Source organism: Protopterus annectens, chromosome 3.part0 (assembly GCF_019279795.1).
Source record: "Protopterus annectens isolate FY-2018-M chromosome 3.part0, PAN1.0, whole genome shotgun sequence".
NCBI lineage: Eukaryota > Metazoa > Chordata > Ceratodontiformes > Protopteridae > Protopterus > Protopterus annectens.
In genome coordinates this window covers 572,826,677-572,840,763 of record NC_056731.1, presented here as the reverse complement: position 1 = coordinate 572,840,763, position 14,087 = coordinate 572,826,677, and positions in this window count along the sequence as shown.

Below are 14,087 nucleotides of genomic sequence, written 5' to 3'. Positions count from 1 at the left end.
ATAAAATAAGTAAATAAAATAAATCCCCAGTCATTTACTGTATAGAGTCTTTTTCATCCATTTTCTTTCTTTTTTTTTTTTTTAGAACTTATCTTTTTAAATTTCCTTTTTCTATGTTTCCCCTTTTATCAATAGAATTATTTTTGTGTTCTTTTGCTACCTCCCAATTTATGTCTTATTCATCACTTATTTCAAAACCTTCTTCTATGGCCTCTTTATTATTTTTTCATCTATTTTTCTTCTGTTTTACTACTTTATTTCTTTTCTTTGTTCATTTTCTTCTTTCTTTATTTTTCTTTTTTCCTTATTCTTATTTTCATTTTTGCAATCCATCCATAAATGTCCACGTGTTACATTTATAATATTTCAATTCACATTTTGTACATCATGTCTCATTCCCCAACAAATATAACATTTTTATGTCACAGTTACTTATCAAATGTGCTTCTTTTTCACAACCAAAAAATTTATATTTTGGGCTGTCGCCAGTGTTTTACAACACCTCTACCCCCTTCCTCATTTAGCAAGCTTGGTATATGTATATTTTTTCTCTTTCTATTTTTAAGACAATATTATAATCCAACCCACTAGTCCATAAACCCCTTTGTCATAAACTTCTGCAATGTCCAGTACTTCTTTACATAAAGCTTTCAAATGTCCTTTCAAAGTCTCTGTTTTTACCTCTTTTCAAAATTGTACCCTAATCTTCTTTTTATGTTTCTCTGTTAAATGCTTTCATCAGATAAATATACCATGGCTTATAGTTTTTCTTTTTTATATTTCCCAAGAAAAGGTTCCATTGAATAAATAGTCTCAAATATAATGTCACAACATGTCTCTTTGTTAATAATGATAAATGCTCTTAGCTCATGTGCTTTTACACCCAAAGTATCTATTAAACTGTCCCACACATCATACCTGCCCATTTCTTTGTCTCTTTCACTTTAAATCCTTGCTGCATACTTCCATTTTTCATTTTCTTGTGCCTGCTTTTCTGCTAGTCCAATTTTGCCTTCTTTTACTTTCTCTGCATATATTTTCTTTTTCGTCTCACCACTATTCTTCAGGATTGTCTCTGCATCCTCCTATTTTCTCTATAATGTCCCCCAGGAAGCATCTCCTTCATTTTCTGGCTCACAACCCTCTTGATTGGAGGTTTGTAATTATGCAGCCATCATTTCCTGACTCATTTCTATCAAATATATTTCTTTGAAAAATTGGCACAAAATCCTCCATGCATTTTCTGGTTTCAGTATTTATTTCTCCTTCATTTCTTTCACCACTACACCATCTCCTTCTCGCTCCATCTGCCTCCCTGTTTTTTTTTTTTCTGGGCTGTCTCTGCAACTGGAATGAAAATTGGAAGTGGTCCCCCAAAATGGGTTGTGATCAGAACAATGAAGAGCATTTTTTTTTTTTTTTATAAATACATATATACAATACATATTACTTACATATTTACATATTAAACATTGTTTTCAAGTATTTTTATATCTCCATATGTTTTCTAAATTTAAAGCATTCCCCCACTCTTTTATCCATAAGCAAAACCATATATTTTCTAATATATTTGCCAAATTCCATTTCCCATTATATTTGATTTCATTAAAATCTTTCATTCAGTATTATCCATGCCACATAAAAAAAATTCTGTCCATCTTCTTGTCTTTGTGCTCCATAATAATCATATTATAGCATGTCCATGTTAAACTGTTCATATTTTAAGTACTTTTTAAGCATTTCATGTTTACATCTTCCTACCCATAAATTCTTAATTCTATCACATTTCAAGAAAACATATTCAGTAGTTTCTAGTTCCCTACACTTGCTTCAAACTATCTTGTTTTCTCTTGTACTACATATTAGCTTTTATGGGCAGTTTACATATGGATAATCTCCGCAAAAAGTTATTACATTCCTTTATTTTATTATAACTTTTATATCTCCTTAGTATAGCTTTTTTCTTATTCATTTCAAGATCTTTCCATGGGGTCAACAAAATATTTTTTTTTCATTGCATTAATATACTATTCTTTATTGTTTCTTTCTGCAACATTATTTCTTATTTTCCATAATACAATTTTATTCTGATATCCTTTTATTTTGTCATTATTACTATTTCTGGTTCCATTTTGTTTCCATTCTTCCCATAATTTTTTGTGTTTATAATACATTATTGTTTCTATCAGATTCTTTTCTTCCATTAAAATAAATTTTCAGCACTTCATATAAGCTTAAAGATGCTGCATACACAATAGGATTCATTAATCATAGACCTCCTTGGTCTTCCTTAATGTAAAGTGTTCCTCTTTTAATTGGGCTCAACCTCATACCCAAATAAATGAAAATATTAACCTCATTAGTTCTTTTTTGTATTTTACAGATATCATATAAATGTTTGCTATATATGCTATTTTTTCTAATATCACGCTATTGTTTAAGTATGCCTTCTTTCTATATGAGAACCTATATGTTTTCCAAAACAGGAACATGTCCTTTACTTCTGTCATAACTTTATTCCATTGTACCTGTTTGTATTCATTTTTCCAAATTTTATTTCCAACACTTCTATATAACTGTCATTAAATTTAACACCTCTAGTTTTCCCATTAAACCAAATCCTTTACTCTTTTCTTTATTTACATGTAATCCAATGTTTTCCAACATTACACCTAAGTTTAAGTTTAGTCTTTCCATCCATAATGTATTCTTTGTTTACAGTATCATCTGCATAAGCATACATCGTTTGCATTTGTACTTCTTTTACCATATTATAACCTCAATTTTTTAACATTTTGTTAAGTTCAATTATGATTATATTTGTAACCAATGAAAAAATTAAACTACTGGATGGACATCCCTGTCTTATATCACTTTCTACTATTATTTCCTCCCCTATCCATCCATTTACATTTAATTTCACATAATTTCTCTCATACACTGATTTAACTACATTTAGAACTTTTCCATTTATGTTGCATTCTTGTAAAATCCTCCATAATGATTCATGTTGTATGTTATAATAAGCCTCACTTATGTCAACTATCATTATTTTCATCTCTACATTCTTATTAATAATGTCAATTACCTCTGTAATTATCCATAATAACTCCTGACTTCCATTTTCTTTTCTTCCAAATATATTCTGATAATATTTTTTCTACGTCTTACATTGTAATCTTGTTGCCATTATTCTCATAAATATTGTGTAATCCGTGTTATTCAATATTATTGGCCTCCAATTTTTATTTCATTTCTATTTCCTTTCTTTAATATACTTTTTGTTACTCCAATGCATATTTATTTTTATTTGATTCCTGTTTCTAGCCATTCAGTCATTACCTCAATAAAAATTACTTGTTGCCAGTCCTCCATTTCTTTATACATGTCGTATTCAATTCCATCTATTCCTGTTCCGGAATTTGTATTTATATTTTTCATAATTAATTACTTTACCTTCCTTATCTTTTAATTTCTTTCCTTCTTTTATTATCTTGGACAAATAAAGTCCTACCTCTTCTTTCTTTCCTTGTAATAAATATTTTGTTTATATAACTGATTATGAATCTTGATGATTCATTTTGTACATTTCTTTTTCCTTTTCATACAACTTTTTTCTCTTCTTCTAATACATTTCTAAATATCTCTTGATTTAACATGTTATATTTTTCTTTTACTTTTTTCTTTTCTTTTCTGCACATTCTAAGAATACTATTTTATATTTTCCTTTAAAATATAACCACCATACCATCCATTTTTGATAAAGCTCTCTCATATTTATGTGCTGTCTCCAGAGTACCTTAAGTTATTTTCTTTCTCTTCATTTAGCCTTTTAATTCCCTTTAATACCTTAATATATTCTTCATTGTCTTGTACTTTAATCCAAATCACTATATGATCTGAAAACCCTTTATACTTAATTCCTTTTTGTTTTACTTTTAAACTTTCTGAAATTAAAAATAATCTATTTCAGTTTTGATTTCATTTCTTTTATATGTCTAGTTTTGTTTTCCCAAAACTTTAACTTTCCACTTCTCATAATTTCAATAACTATTTTAACGTCAACATTTTTCTTTTGTTCTCTTAGGGTATAATTAAAATCTCCTGTTACTATTAAATTCATATTTACACATACATAGCTACGTTTACTTTTGAACATTACTTCTCTTTCTTTTGTTGTAACACATGCATATAAAGCTATAACTCTATATACACATCCTCTCCATCTTATGTTTAATACTATTATTCTACCTATTTCAACTATTATAGCATCTAGTATCTTAATATCTTTTTTACATAATACACATATACCCGAATATGTTTCTTTACCTATATTCCAAACAACTTTACCATTCCACATCTTTTCTGTTTGTGTTCTTTCTTCTTCCATTAATAGTCTTATGTATTCTAATAGTATAACTTCAGTATCTAGTTCAGAAGAGCATTGTAATATGTTCATTTTTCGATTAATGTTTTTCAGACTGTTCACATTAAAGCTAATATTATCAGCTTTTACAAAACAGTTGTTATAGTATAACTCCTTATCCTTTACTTTTCTTAGTTTCTATGTACATTATGTGGTAATCAACAAGTATAGTACCTCGCAGTCCGTTCTGCGCAGCTTGGGGCGTGTCCTTAATGACTGGCAGGAGATATTGATGCTGAGTGACAGGCATGCTAATTTAAGTGTCACGTCAATGGCAACACTCAGATTAACACTGTAATAAATGAATATTATGTACTCCCTCAACTGTATCTAACCAACAACACCTGTTTAATGCACCCCCCAGTGTTATCAAAACCGTTACTAAATGCTCAACGATATAATAATCATGCAATACCATAGTTGTTAACATAAGAAAAGGTAGTAATTGGAACAGTAACACCTGTTTAATGCTCCCCTCATGCCACAGTAAACCCTGTAATTGCTTATTTTTCTGAATAGCTTTAGCATGTTAACATTCACCCCTGTTCTCCTGCATTCCCTATATAAAGGATGGATGCCAATGCAAAACTTTACCTCTTAGGTAATTTTTGCTCAACCTGCAAGAACGTCTTTTCCACGCTGAAAATGAACAGAATGGATGACAGCTACCTGTCCTGCATAACTTCTTCTCTGCCGTCTGTTATTACCTTTCTCCAGTCAGATGGCATTGTGCACAAGGAGAGACGCTACCACCTTTGTGGATCTAGGGCATCTCTCGTTTGGCATCGTGCTTCATTCGCTTGGAGATGCACTGTTACAAAGTGTAGGAGTAAGACAGCAATGCTTTCTGGCAAATTTTTCCATAAAAGCAGGATGCCTCTGGATACCCTTATGAAAATCTTGTACTGATGGTCAAGAAAGCTACCCATCAGCAGGCTTGCAGAGCACTTGTCACTGTCAAGCAACTCCCTTGTGACTGGTATCAGTTTCTATGGGATGTCTGCAGCTGGAAACTTCTAAAGGACCCCATGTTGCTGGGTGGGCTAGGTCAGGAGGTTCGGATTGATGAATGTGTACTTGTGAAAGCAAAATATAACCGTGGTCGAGCCTTAGCCAAAAAGGACTGGTGGGTATTTGGTATATATATGACTGCAGTCTGAAAAGTGGGTACCTCACCTTTATTGAGAAAAAGGATGCAGCCACTTTACTCCCAATTATCAAACAGCATGTCTTACCAGGGACAGTGATTGTGTCTGACAAATGGGTTGCATACAGGTGCATTTCTGAACTTTGCAGGATGAATTACACCCACCTCACTGTCAACCACAGTAAGAATTTTGCAGACCCAAGGACTCATGCACATACAAGTGCTGTTGAGGACATGTGGTCCTGATACAAGAAATAGTTGAGACAGATGAATGGGACTCTGAGGCATATGATGGACAGCCATTTAGATGAGTTCCTGTGGCATGAAAAATACAGCAAACAGGATGAAGATTTGTACCTGTGCCTACTTGGACATATTAAAAAGTACCAGAATTTGCATGAACTGGACCTGGGTGGCCAGAATCATAGCGGCTAACAGGTGCACATGATGTTACCTTTACCACAGATTGTACTGATTGTCTAATTTGAATAAACTGCATCTCTGTTACTATACTTAGTTTATATATAGTTTGGAGTTTTATTTACAGTTTCATGGTGCTTGAACTGCTGAATGTCATTTTTTTTAAAGCTGCATCTTGTTTCTGTGACTAGTTTGTATGCTGATTGAATAAACTATACTTAAACCGTGTTTGGACTTTTATGCATTTATCAATGTAATGTATTTTCTGACAGCTTCAGCATGGTCATACCTCGCCACGGCCGGGAGAGTGTCAATATTCATGAGGATGCTGGCTCCACATGGCTGGAGGCGTGTTTGGGAATGGATTTGCTGCTGCGCATCCTGTGAGGTGCCTTTTACTTTGTTCCATTCTAACTATTCTTCACTTGTTTCTTCTATGATGTCTTCTTTTTATTTATCTTTTTTTTTCCTTCATGTATAACATCTATATTAATTTCAATGTGTTGTACTTCTTCTTGTGTCACCATTTCTTCTATTTCTATCCCCTGTGTCACTTCACTTTCCTCTTCTTGTATATCTATTTCACATTCTAACCATGAATGTCCAATATTACCACATTTTTTCCATTATGCCCAGTTTTACCACATAAATAACATTTTTTCTTATCACAATCATTTATCATAAGGTCATCTTTTCCACAAAAATAACAGGTCTTTGGTTGCTCTCTATATCTTACAAAACCTTTATTACCATGCACATTAATAACGCTTGGCATATGCATCACTTTATCATTTTCCATTTTTAAAATAACTCCACATTCTCATGGCCCAGTCCAAAGTCTTCTTTCACCATACACTTTTTTATTTTCCAATACCTCCTTGCTCATAGTTAATAGGTTCATTTTTAAGTCTATTGATTCAAAGTCAGTTCTAAATTGCACCAATACTCTTTTTTTGTCTGTCTAAAAGGGTTAAATAACATATTCAGGCCAAGGATGTACACTATTTTCTGTTCAAAATTTCCTATAAAGTGCTCCATGAATTGACCATTTTCAAATAATAAGTCACAAAAAGTGTCACTGTTAATAAAAATAAATGTGATTACCTCCTTTGCACTCACACTTAATTGTGCAGTCAAGAAATCCCATATTTCATACCTGTTTAGTCCTTTCTCCTGTTTACTACTTATAAGAATAGTGTACTTTACTTTTTCTTTTACCTTCTTTCCGTTTTCCTTTACCATCTGTCATGGTTTGTGCATTTGTCTTCTCACCAGGTTCATCTCTTTTCCCTTCTTCTTCTATCTATGTCACTCCTCAATACTGCTGTACTGCTTTCCAGTTCACTTTGTTTTACCATTTGTTCTAAATAATCATCCTGCAACTCTCAGAACCGGAGGGTTGTAATGATGTATTCATCTGTTGCTCCATTTCCCCCTTGAATAATTTATGCTGGAACAGTTATTCTGAGTTAGGCCCTATCTCCTCCTGTACAATGACCTGTTCCTTTCTCCTTTTCTCCTGCGATACAGACTCGCTCTCTGCATTCACATTCTTTCTTTAATCTAGCAGCGATTCTGCCAACTCCATATTATTTTCACCAATAACTAAAATGTTGTCGTTCACACACTGGGTTACATCCTCCATAGCTCTGCTGTCTGTCTGGGCCACCTTCTCGCCTGGAATGGAGACAGAGTCCAGCTGCACCACCTTAAATTCCATCCCCCTACTCCAAAGAGTAAGGGAAGTTCCCTGATACCCTGGCGAAATTTCCCTTATAAGTATAAATACCATCTTGTGTCTCTCCTGAAAAGAGCCTACTAGCCTAGTGGGACAAACCAGGTCAACAAAAGATAAATGTAAATAAAATACTTCAGTATTTGGAACAATGTGCTTTTCCAACCTTTACCTCTTTGGTTTGGCCATGCAGATACATGACCAAAATATGTCAGCTAGCATATTTATTCATGGAATGCAGTGGGATAACTATACTTATTGCCACCTTCCCCTATTTGTGCTCTTGTGTATGTAACATGATCAATGCTTTGCATATCCCTACTCCATTTTTGTACTTACTTATGTTTACCAGCTGTTGTTACTGTTATGCTTAGGCTTTCCCTTATTATAAATTGTAACTGAGGTCTATATCACTTCTTTGAGGTGACACTTTAACAATGAATGGCATTTCATTGGAAATGCCACTCATTGAATTCCGCTCATGTGGGGATGTGGGGTACACCTGGCTAATTATATCTACCAACTCCAAGATCCCACTACATTGGGGAAAGGGCAAATTTCCCAATCCTCACTGTGCTACAGTCTCAGTATGAACAGTTTGACGAATGGTATGTTCAATGTAAATGCACTAAAAATGCCATTCACTGAACTGATTTTTCACTGAACTGATAGGGACCCTTGTAAATGTCCTGAACATATAAACTTGAAACTGCAAACATAAGTGGTATGTTTTTCATGATGTATCTAATGAACAGATGTGCACTACCCTATAATCATAGGCAGATGGTGCAGTGCCATGCCAGAGCCCTGTTTTTTAACTCTCAAAAGCTGTAAGTCTATAAACTTTCTACTGAAATTCTTCTATTCTGCAATTGTATAAAGTATTCATCAAGGTTGTGCAAAATGACACCAGCACTTTACAGGACTCTAGCAAGTGTCAATTAAAAATGGTGTTTATGCTAATAAGGGTACTTAACAGAGCTGCTTCTGAATTGCTTCTGTAGTGCATTGCTGTACTAAGATATGATCACAGCAACTACAGACATCATAGTGACCATGAGACATGCAACAAATATGTTCTTGCATATGGAATTTGTAAAGCCTTAGTGCCATGATGAATTCTAGCTCTACAGAGCTATATTCTGGAGCTACAGTACTGTCATGATGCAGCACTGCATCATGTGACACATGGTCTACAAACAGAATATGCTCATGGGACTACCATTTTTCCCTCATTATGACCCAGTGAATGGCCGTAGTTATCTCAGCCACTGTGGAATGCAAAGCTACAGCAGTCATACCTCTCAACTGTACAGGTTTTCACAGAATGTCCAGATTTCTGCCTCATATTTTTGGTGTGTTTTCCCGAATATCTGTCCCTTTCTGGCAAATAGCCGAGGATTGGAGTTAGGAAATAATGACAAACATTTGGGTTTAAGACTTCACATCCTCTGGAAAATCAATGCTAACTCAAAACCTATTATTCAATCAACTTTCCAAGTTAGAAAGCACAATATTTAAAATAGGTCCCTATTTGTCCCCCCATCATTTTTGGCTTTGCCTAGATTTTTTGCTCTAAAAGGTTGAGAGGTATGACAGCAGTGTGTGCCAAGACTAGCAACATTTTCTTGTTTTTCCTGCACAGGGACGTTCAGGAATGCCTACATGGGTTAATACCCTTGCAGGCATTCCTGAACATCCCTGTGCAGGAAAACCAAATAGAGGAAGGTTGTGGAAGGTGGATACCTGGCACAAGATTATCTGGATAGTGAGTGATGCTACTAGCATCACCAATTCTGACAATGAGTGCCAGCTTCACTGAACTGAGATGGCACTACCATTGTATACATCCGCCGTAGGAGGCAGAGGTTAGGGAAGGAGCAGTCAAAAATGTATTTCAAGCATTTTTCCAATAATGTTATATTCTCATACCTTATCTATTATCTTATATGAATGCACACGAGTGGACACTTTGTTCGGCAACAGTGGGGTGGCATAAAATAAACATGGCTAGATGTTATATAGGCAGGAGTTACTCTCCTGTCAGTGAAGTATACATTACATCTGTGTGAATCCACTGTAGATTTGCAACTGTGTTACTAGCATGGGTATGGAATTGTTCCCCCTACTGTGTTTTCTTTCTGCAAATACTGCCATGGAGGAGGAAGCAGAGGAGGTCTTCACCTTGATATGTGCCATCTGAATCCTATGGAACTGGACCACCAGTGGCTGTCAGGCAGAGTATCTCGGTTGATGCTTCTTTGGATGGGGACTGTTGAACCTTACTCAGAGGGGTCTTCCCTGGTCTACTGACATCAGTTCCTGAGTTAGCTGGTGGTTGAGATGGCCACCTCAGCAATATTGAATACATTCTTGTATGGCTCACTGAGTCATTAAAAATACAGGCTAAACCAATGTCTATCAATCTGCCTCTGTGACCTTCTCTTCTTTATATATTCCATACAAAATCTTTCCACTTTACCTTCCTGGCCTTTTTTTCTATATATGAAAAAGGGTCTGCTTCCCTATAGAAAAAAAGACACCCTGTTTCTCCACCTTCATACCTTATGCTTAACCTGGTGTGTTTTCTCATGGTTGCTGTTCTTCTCTTTCCTATTGTCCTATCAACCTCATTCTCTCCACATTATTATGATAAACAAAGTTGTCCCATTGCTGTGCATACCCACAGTGGTCTACTTGGTGGTAGTATGCAACTCTTCTTGAAATGAATGACTAATTTGCAGCTCTTTGGCACTACATTGTGTGCATGAGCACACTGACTTGGTCATGCCATCCTACTTTCTTTGTGACATATACTACATTGGTCACATGCCCTATTTATGCAGCCTTTTGTTCAAACTGCAAGCACTATTCAGTGCCTAATATAGGTCTGATTAACTATGTGGTTCATTGTGCATTGACACCTTTGAAAATCATTTCCATCAGCTATGTGTTATTTGTCTGTAAATCCCAGCCTTTCTTAAATTGAAGAATGGATTTTTTTTGTTCTTGTTGGACAAAATCTGTTTCAAATTGTAATGGAAGATTGTTTAGAATGGAAAAATTATGGGGTGTATTCATAATTAGTTACATGTGAGCACTTCACACTTGTGTAAGCTGCAGACGTGTAAACAAAATGAAACTGTAACAGATATATGCCCTGCATGTGTGCAGCCCTTAAAAAGTCACTGACAGTCATATGCAAATGAGAGTATAATGACATTTGAATGAGGAGATCTATGTAAATGCAAACTGTTTGTCAGTGGGCCAATGTTTCTGCCTTTTGTGATTGAGTCAGATTTTGCTATGCAAGAATCAAAAGCAAGCACCACCATTTCTAGTCACTTGTCAAGTGCCAAGGATGCTTGGTTGGCTTAAGTATCATTGTTTTGTGATTTAAGATGATTATTTCTCTAGCACTGCAACCCAGTGCTCAGAGCTGCAATCATCAATCTGAGGAGCAGATTTCTCATTGCTCTACAGTGGATAGGGACATTGTAAGGGCATTGAAGATTGAAGAACTTCTATGGTCTACAGAGTGAAACTGGGGAAATGCATATCCTTCATATTCATGTGGATATTAAGATATGTGCAGTCATTGGTATACTTGCCACAGGGACTTTTCAAAGACAGGCTTGAAATATAATTGATATATCTCAAGATTCTGCCTTGTGGACACTGCACAAGCTCCATGGTGTTATCCTAATACATGTTTAGTTATTATTTATTTATTTATTTAACATTTGTTAGCCAAGATAGTCCAAATCGACAACAAGTGCCCATTTTCACTGTAGTCCTGGGGAGAAAAGCTCCATACAATCACAAATTAAAAGCATACAAATCACAGAAGTATACAATTACAAAATGATTGCAGTAGAAATAAAGAGTGAGAAATATAACTTGGTTACAGAGAAAGGTAGTCGAAGTTTCAGCAGTTAATATACAATATGAGAACATCACCCATTTTGGGATGAACAAACAAATAAGCTTTACCAACTTTCATTCATCACGCAGCTAACTCTTCACCTCACCAACACCAATACATTCTCACTCGCAACCTCAGTAACTTCAACCCCACAACTTTCTCAAACATGTTCAAACAAATGGTCTGGCAAATTCTAAACACCCTTCCTCTTGACAGTGCTATAGACTACTTCAGCTCTGACCTGCTAGACACTCTAAACTCTCCAGCCCCACTACGAAACAAAAGGATAAAAACTAATACAGCTCCTTGGTTATCCAAACATACTAAACAAATTATGCACCAAAGGGACAAATTATGGAAGCTTTACCAAAACAATAAACTGCCCAATACCTTGCTCCAATACAAACAACTCCATAACCTTGTGAAACAGCTAATCACTAAGGACATAAAATCCTACTATATCAAGCTCCAGTCTAATAACAATAAAACCCCCATGCAATTCTGGAAATCAATAAGCTCACTTCTTAATCCTGGCTCCAAGAATAACCCCTGTCCTGACCGTAGTAAATCCGACCTTCAACTAAGCTCTGAATTTAACTCATTTTTCATAGAAACTATTTCTGACCTGACCAAGACTTTCCCCAAAGATAACCCACCAGTCCCTCACTCTTCTCCATCTAACTCCCCTAATAACCATCTTCTTATGTTCAAGCTCAAACCTGTTCCACTAACTTTATAAAAAGACGTCTGTCCAAACTTAAACCTTGCTCTAATGCTCCTAACAATATTCTCTCCTCCTTCCTACAATGTATTGCTGATGGTACAGCTCTCCCAGTCAGCATCATTATTAACAGATCTTTAAAGGAATCATATGTCCCCAAACTCTGGCGCTCATCTTATATTCTTCCTCTTCACAAAAGAGGCAAAAACACCAACATCTCAAACTTCCGCCCTATTGTTCTGCTCTCACCAATCTCCAAAATCCTAGAAAAGTGCATGCACCTACAACTCATGCCTTTTCTAACCCAAAACCATCTTCTAACACCTACCCAACATAGCTTCCGCCCAGGCCACAGCACTATAACCGCTCTACTGTCTTTCCTAGAAACTGTCAATCAAGCCCGAGATTCAGGACACTTGGTTTCTGCTGTTTTGCTTGATCTGTCTAAAGCATTCGATACTGTTTCCCACAAACACCTTCTCTTTCATCTCTCAAATCTTCATCTCTCACCAAACACTTTATCCTGGTTCTCCAGTTACCTATCAGACAGATCACAGGCAGTAAAATGGAAGAACTCCATCTCTTCCTTCCTACCTACCCCAACTGGTGTACCACAGGGATCCATCCTTCGGCCTATGCTTTTTAACATCTTCATCAATAACTTTCACACTGCTATTCCTGATGCCAAAATCATTCAATATGCAGACAATTCAATCTTAGTCTGTTCTGCCTCTAACCTCTCTGAATTCCTCACTAAAACCCAAACTGCTTTTTCAACCACTGAAAAATGGATGTGCCAAAAACACTCCTCTCTCAGTGCTAATAAATCTAAAATTTTACTACCCCCCCCCCACAAAGACTTACTCCTACAACAAAAATGCTTTCAAAGTCCTTAGTTAAACCAACTCACCTATAGCAGTGGTTCCCTCTGCTAAACTACTCGGCATTACTATCGACGAATACCTCAAGTCTGACATCCATAGTCAACAAAATATTAAGAAAACCCACCAAAAACTAGGTATGCTATCCAGGAATAATCGCTTTCTCTCAAACTCTACTAGGCATACTCTGGCCACTACTTATCTTTTTCCCTCTTGATTATACGGAGCCCCTCTCCTAGCCAACCTGTCCTCCTCTATCACCTCCAAACTAGAAAACTACTATAACAAAATCTCTAAATTTGCCACCAAATCCAACAATTCCACCCATCATTGCCTTACTCTACAATCTCTAAATTGGCTAGAACTCCCAAACTACCTAAACTACCTCAAACTCACCACTGCACACAGACTTGTATTTCACTCTACAAGATGTCCAGCTCTAGCAAATATCCTTCCCCCTTACACCCCCAACAGAACTCTCAGATCTGAACATCAAAACTTAATTGCTATCCACCTAAATGCCCACAGTGTGTAGATCAGAGAGCAGACCTGTTACACATGTTCTGGAGTTGCAAGTGCATTTATAAATTATGGAATTCATTAAAGTTACAGCTACAAAAAATGGGTTACCAAAACTCAACACTCTCCTGGGAATTTCTGATTTTACATATTCCACCGGAGAATTTGGACAAAACAAAAAAGATTGTAATTATGAATATTAGTTTACTAATGAAATTATATATAGCCACAAATTGGTTGAACCCAGCACAGGTGTCGTGGCAAAATTTCAGGCTGTTAGCGATTAAGCATATATTAGCGCACAGATTGTTAA